Source organism: Phragmites australis, chromosome 12, assembly GCF_958298935.1.
Source record: "Phragmites australis chromosome 12, lpPhrAust1.1, whole genome shotgun sequence".
NCBI lineage: Eukaryota > Viridiplantae > Streptophyta > Magnoliopsida > Poales > Poaceae > Phragmites > Phragmites australis.
The window spans coordinates 28,599,852-28,606,927 of NC_084932.1; the positions used below are offsets into that span (position 1 = coordinate 28,599,852).

The 7,076-nt window shown below is 42.9% G+C and overlaps 1 pseudogene; it reads left to right on the forward strand.

Annotated features, from left to right (window-relative positions):
- The first annotated feature begins 535 nt into the window (after window positions 1-535).
- LOC133886686 (polyubiquitin-like) lies at window positions 536-3,837 on the forward strand (annotated as a pseudogene).
- Window positions 3,838-7,076: the final 3,239 nt, after the last annotated feature.

Sequence of the window (7,076 nt, forward strand, 5' to 3'; positions counted from 1 at the left end):
TCGACCATATTAACTAATCCTCATATTCTATCATGGTATCACAAATTTAGGTTCTAATCCTAGGCTACAAACTCTAGCCGTCACCAATTTCTGCACCGCGCGCCACATTGAGATGGATCCCTATGATCTCCACCGGGGGTAGCGTCGCTCGTACCTAGAGTTCACGCCACCGATCATGTTGATCGGCCGTCCTAAAGAGTCTTTTTCCGATCCGTTGATCGAGTTTTTTTCTCTCTCGTCGGTCGTTGATCGATGTCTCTCTTTGAATTTTTTTTATCTAAAATTGATTTGCGTCGCCCACCACCTGTCGTCCTCGCGGCTCTACTCCGACCTTGGCACAAAGCACAAATTCTATTCCAGCCGCACATGACACCTCAGCTGCTTCACGTGGGCTCGTTTTGCCGCCTGATCAGCCACATCCGTTAGAGGAACGTTGGCTTGGGTCATCAGTGCAAACGGTGACAAGAGTAGGGGGCTCGCATAGCGATATGCAAGTTTAGGGGTCTGGACGAGACAACCGTACAAGTTTAGGACCAGTGACGCAATTCCCTTTAAAAAAAAAACTCAAGCCCCAGCGGGCAGCACCGTTTCGTCGCCTGCCTCCCGACTCCACAAGCGACGGCGGCGACTAGGGCTCCGTCGCCGCCCAGCTTGGGACCGCCACTCGCCGCCCCACGGGCGACCTTCAACTGGGTCCGCCACCGGATTCCGCCGCGTCTCTCCATCCCCATCCCATTCAGCTCGTTCCGCACCTGAAATCATCAAGGGAGACCGCGGCTCGTCTCCATCGCCGCCGGGCAAAGGTAGCTCCTGTCCCCCTCCGTGTTCCTCTGCTCGATGTGGAAGATGAGGTGATTGGACGGTTCGTGCTATGATTTGGAGTTGATTTGGCAGGCATGTGCATGCCCTTTTTGTCCCGAATGTGTACTGTGATAGTTATATATGTGAACTGTGGAGTTGATTTGCACTTCTTGCTGCGATTTGTGCATTCCAGTGGCATATGTCTGTTAACATGAACACGATTTTGCCTTGAACGGTTAAATGTTAGCATGGCTGAATGAATACCATTTTGCCCTGGACTATAAAATGCAAAAATACAGACATCGGTATATTGGTCATTTCAACAACCATCCTCTCTTTTCAAGACTCATATCCATTCTATGAGCCAAACGGTTTCACAAAATGATTCTGATTCACTAGGGAAATGTTCAGGGAGAAATCTAATCCGAAACAGGAACCTTACTAAACGCACCATAAGTTCTAAAGTAGTGTCATTTTTAACAAACCGTCGGCTTTGTGCTCCCATGTACAATTGGGTGGGAATAGACGTGATCGTAGATTATTCATGCATTACTAAACTGGAGACTTTTCTATTGGGTCCCGCAAGTGTGATACTTGTACTGCAACAGTCCAAACACTATCAATTTTTTACATGGGAATGAAAACATGAAGACTAAATTGCATGTCAATGATTCTGGCTTTGATTGAACCAGGTACTTGTAGCACTTATCATTATCCAAAGTGTAGTAGATATTAGGAAAATTTTGGAATTTGAGTTGGATAAAACTTTTGGAATTGATTTCGATTTGTAGGCTTCAAACGGGACGTTGGTTTTGTTCTTTTTGTTGTACATTTACAGTGATATCATATGGTAGAAAACCCTCTAAAAAAACAAGAAGCTAAATTTTGTTGTGATTGAAACTGCATGCTGGGGTGTAATCACATAAATGCTACAATAGTTGGATGTTCTTGTCACTTCTCAGCAATTAGATGATCTCTAGATCTGGACTCCTTTGTTGCACCTGCACTCCTGCAGACCCTTTTGTTACTCATGAATAGCATGGTTTTAAACATTCTTGTTGACTAAGTAGACATATTCGGGGTGACTCTTTACCTCATTGATGCACATTTTTAAGATTAAATTGCTCATAGTCTAGCTAGATATTTTGGGGTGATTGTTTGCCTGATGAATCCACTTATTTTGAGTTAACAATATGCATGCACCATCTATGTTTGCCTGACCTGCATGTTCGATTGATGAAGTTTGCTTTTCTTCTACACAGCTACTACTATCTTGGTCACACTTCACTATCTAGATAACTAGTATTTTGGACATTTAAGGGGTTCAGGGAACATTCCCTTTTTTCAGAGTAGAACTCAGGGCATTCTTTTATACGAGTGTCTGTAGTGGTAGTTCATCAAACAGTGCTAGTGATTCTCGAGGTAGTGCTTATACTGCTATTTGGTTTTATAAGTTATACTGCTTTGCTTGCTATTACAATCTGTTCCTAAAATTGTTGGTAGGAATTGAATGATAACTATATCTTTGGGCTTTTATTCTAACATATTTGTTGCTACGTTCAGATGGAGATCTTTGTGAAGACCCTTACTGGCAAAACCATTATCATCGAGGTGGAGTCCTCTGACACGATTGACAACATCAAGGCAAAGGTTCAGGACAAGGAGGGCATTCCCCCGGACCAGCAGCGCCTTATCTTTGCTGGCAAGCGGCTTGAGGATGGGTGCAAAGTTGCTGATTACAATATTCAGGAGGAGTCCATCCTACACCTTGTCCTGCGTCTTGGTGGTCCTTGTGAAATTTGTGGTTACAGGTATATTTACGTGAAGACGCTTGCTGACAAGGCCATCACCCTTGAGGTGGAGCCAACAGACACGATCAACAATGTCAGGGAAAAGATTCGTGGACACCAGAGGCTCGTCTTTGCTGGCAAGCAGCTTGAGGATGGACGGACACTTGCAGATTACGAAATCCAGAACGAGTCCACCCTGCACCTTGACTTCGGCATGCAGATTTTCGTGAAGACCAACACTGGTAAGACCATCACCTTGCAGGTAGAGCCATCTGACACGATCAGCAGTGTCAAGGCCAAGATACGGGACCAGCAGGGGATCATCTTTGATGACAAGCAGCTAAACGGGCAGGGCAAACTTGCCGATTACAACATTCAGAATGAGTCCACCCTGCACCTTGACCTCTGCCCGCATGGTGGCATGCAGGTTTCTGTGAAGGCTCTCCCCAGCAAGACCATCAAGCTCAAGTTAAAGCCATCTGACAAGATTGGCGATGTGAAGGCAATGATTCAGGACCAGCAGAGGCTCATCTTTGACGCCAAGCAGCTTGAGGATGGGCGGACACTTGCCGATTACGATATCCAGAAAGAGTCCACCCTGCACCTTCACTTTGGCATGCAGATTTTTGTGAAGACATTCACCGGCCAGACCATCGCTCTCGAGGTAGAGCCATCTGACACGATCAACAATATTAAGGAAAAGATTCAGGGCCAGCAGATTCTCGCCTTCGATGGCAAGGAGCTTGAGGATGGGCGGACACTTGAGGATTACAACATCCAGAAAGACTCCACACTACACCTTGACCTCTGCCTGCATGATAGCAATGCAAATCTTTGTGAAGATGCTGGCAGGCAGGATCGTCTCCCTCGAGGTCGAGTCCTTTGATACGATTGACAACGTGAAGGCCAGGATCCTATATAAGGTGGCCATTCCCCCGCGATCGGCGCCTCATCTTTGCCTGCAAGCCGCTTGAGGGCTCCTGTTCCCTGTTCGGTTACAGCATCCAGAACTAATCTACCCTCCACCTTCAACTCCGCCGCCCGTGAGCAATGTCTGGGTTTTGTCGTATGCCAACTCTGTATGCTTTGTGAGCATGTGACTATCAAGTGAGACTATTCTGGTGTCTATTTTCGTAAATAGTAAGAACATGTGGTTGTGAACGCTCTATCTTAGAACTGTGCATGCTTAGATTCCTTGACGCTTGAGTCTTTGTCGTTTGATGCTCTAGTTATATGTTTGCTCTTACTTGCACCTTGTACTGATCTGATTTGCCGGCTATTAATATTCTGCAGAGGTGCACTCAATGTGTAAGTACATCTTAGGTCGTACCAAGATGCTATCTTCTTTTATTGGTATTAAGAAGCTATCTGATGTTATACTTGCATGTTTTTTTTAATTTTTTTTGAAGGGAAATATACATGCGCCTTTAGATGCTCGAATGATAAGAAAAGGCAGTGGTGGGTATTTATGGATCTTTTTCTCAAATACGCAAAATGGTATATCTTTTTATTAAGAAGATAAGTGATCAAGGACCTTTATTACAACTCAAGTCATTCAAGCTAGTACATAGATGATAGTCTTTCTGGGTGCCGGCATGTACATGGCATCTAGTCCGATCAATTATCTGCCCCCTTATGAGAGAAAGTTGCACAGCTCCTATCTAAAATCACTACAAAAATAGCTATAATAAACAGTAATTTATTGTAACTATAATAAACAGTAAACACACATGCACTCTTTTGGTGCTGGCTTTGCCCCTGATTGAGGCAGAAGAGGATGGGTGATTGAAGAAACATGACGCAAATGATGACAATTTTTTTTTTTTTGCGAATCATGACATATTTGATAAGTTTTTTTTTTCTCACCACTACTTCCGTTTTTTACCGAAACAATAGGGGATTCCCCAACTGTGCTTTTATTAAAAAGGAGCTAGAGTTATATGAGTTAGAAGTCAGTCTGTATAAGAAGAAAAAGAGTACAAATTTACAGACTGGCCAACCATGCCTCCATATCAGCATGTAAACTTGTATAACAAAAGAATATTTGAATCTAATATGTACAAACAAACAAAGGTTTCCATTTAAAAAATATTTTGATCTATGAGTATAGTATCAGTCAAATATTTTTGGGATTTTTTTTTGCCATTGAAAAGGAGCTAATTCTTCCTTCTGCCATCAAAAAATGTCATTTCTCCTTTTTACCATCATTCCATCAGACCTTATTTTTCTTTTGCATTGTCGTGCGGTCAGCACTTTGACCATTTTCTGAAGGTGAGAGGCAGGTTGTAGGACGAGAATGCCCCTATCTCGCTACCGCTAGGGTCAGGTATTGCTATTGAAAGGGCTCTAATGCTAATAGAAAGGGACTAGTGACGTTTTAAGAGGGGATAAATTAGAACATCTAAAATTAATCGGCTTCAAAAATTTCACAAGATAAATCTATATCAATTTCTATCTAAAAGTGTTATAGGTTTACCTAGTGTGTCTACTCTACCACTCAAAAAGAGTTCACAACTTAGAGTTAATTCTAGCAAACTACTCTAGGCAGGTAAACACGCAAAGGTAAATTGCAAGTATGTAAATGCTCCACATAAATAAGGTAGAGAGAGCAAATTCGGCATAAAGAATTTTTTTATCTCGTGGTATCGATGGCATAAACGCCACCTCTAGTCCACGTTGTAGCAACCACCTAGACTATTGCTCCCGGACAACACCCGATCATGACCCTTGAGCCAACAAGGCATCAAGTAGGTTGAGCCACCAAACCACTAAGGCAAGGCTCACCACAAGCCCCTCTTTCGGTCACTTGCCGTCGTCTTCACTTCGGAGCTTGAGCCATCAAGGCAAGGATCTCTGTGTCCCCGTACAAGCTTCTTGTTGCCGCTCCACACAAAGTTGAAGGGTCGACAAGCTTGAGCCACCAAGGCTCACGGTGCTGATGAGTCACCAAGACTCCAAGACGTCGGCATACCACTTGGTATAAGGTAGGATCACTCCTTTATCCCTTCTCTAGGAAGCAATACCTAGCAACAACTCTCTCTAGGTCTAATATTACTAATCACTCCCTAATCTTATGCTAATTGCCTTGGATGATAACTTTTCAAATTTGGTGGCTTGGATATCTCCTCAAGTGTATATGAGCTTCTCTGAACTCCAGCACACTCAAATGACCAAGTAAGAGGGAGAGCGGTATATATAGCCTCAACCTTCCGAACTAGCTGTTACTCTAACGGCTCAAAAAGACTGTGAACACCGGATGTTCTGGGGTTAACAGTAGTACAAGCACCGAACATCCGGCGTGTACAACAGTAGCAACTAGCTGTTGGACCCCCACTCAATCTCATTGTGAACACTGAATGTCCCGGTGCTACCTTGAACTCCATCATCGAACCATCTAGTATGTAGACTTGAGCCAACCAAGCCACTTCTCTTCACTGTGCATTTGTTCGGCATGTAGATCTTCAATGCGCCGAAACATCCGGCGTGTACAACTTTGAAAACCAACTTCTGGAAAATGTTTCGGCGCAGCCAACTTCAAAGCGCCGAACTATCCAACATGTACAAAACAGCCGGGGAAAATGCTCTGGTGTTGTCAACTCTTCATCGACGGACCATCCTGCGTGTACAGCCTTTAAGCCTTCTTCTGAGACAAATACTCCGGCGTGTTCAACTACTTCAGCGCCAGACCATCTAGTGTGTAGAGTTTTTATCTTTGTCCCGGCTTGGGTGGCTTATTTATGTGTTGCATCCATAAGACCTACTAAATAATATACTTGACAAACATGTTAGTCCCATTGACTATGTTGTCATCAATCACCAAAATCACATGCATGCTTTAAAATGGTAATGTTCGCTACAATCTTTCCCTTTTTAGTGATTGATGACAACACAACCAAAGTAAATGGCTAATAATAAATTATACCAATTATAAAGGGCTCACAGCCTTACCTCTTTACTTGGATGGATGGTAAGAACAACCAATAATACCAATTGTAAGGAAAAGATCACATATTTATCATACATTGTTCTTACCTTCACTTTATCCTCCTTTTTGTTGTGACTGCCATGGAGATAATTCTCCTCCTTTCTCAATCGTCACTATCTCTCTTGTTCGACCCATGAAAGAGCTCCTTACTTTGCATGATTCTTGCTTTGATATCACTTGTAATCCTTTCATATGCACTTCTTGCATCATGCTTTTCTCTTTGTAAATAATCTTGCATCTTGCTTTGGTTGCCAAAATTCTCCCCGTTGTCAACAATATTAAAAAGGCTACAAACACATGTTGAACTAAAGGAAAAACGTTAGTCACTAGGGAGAGAGCTTCATATATCATGATCCATTTGAATAGTACCACTTGTGATGTGAAAGGGTATGTGGATACCATTTGAAATGAAAAAAAAACAATTCATGAAACTCGATCGTATGATATTATCTAAACTTTTCCTATATATGTGCATACATATGATGAAACCTACCACTTGT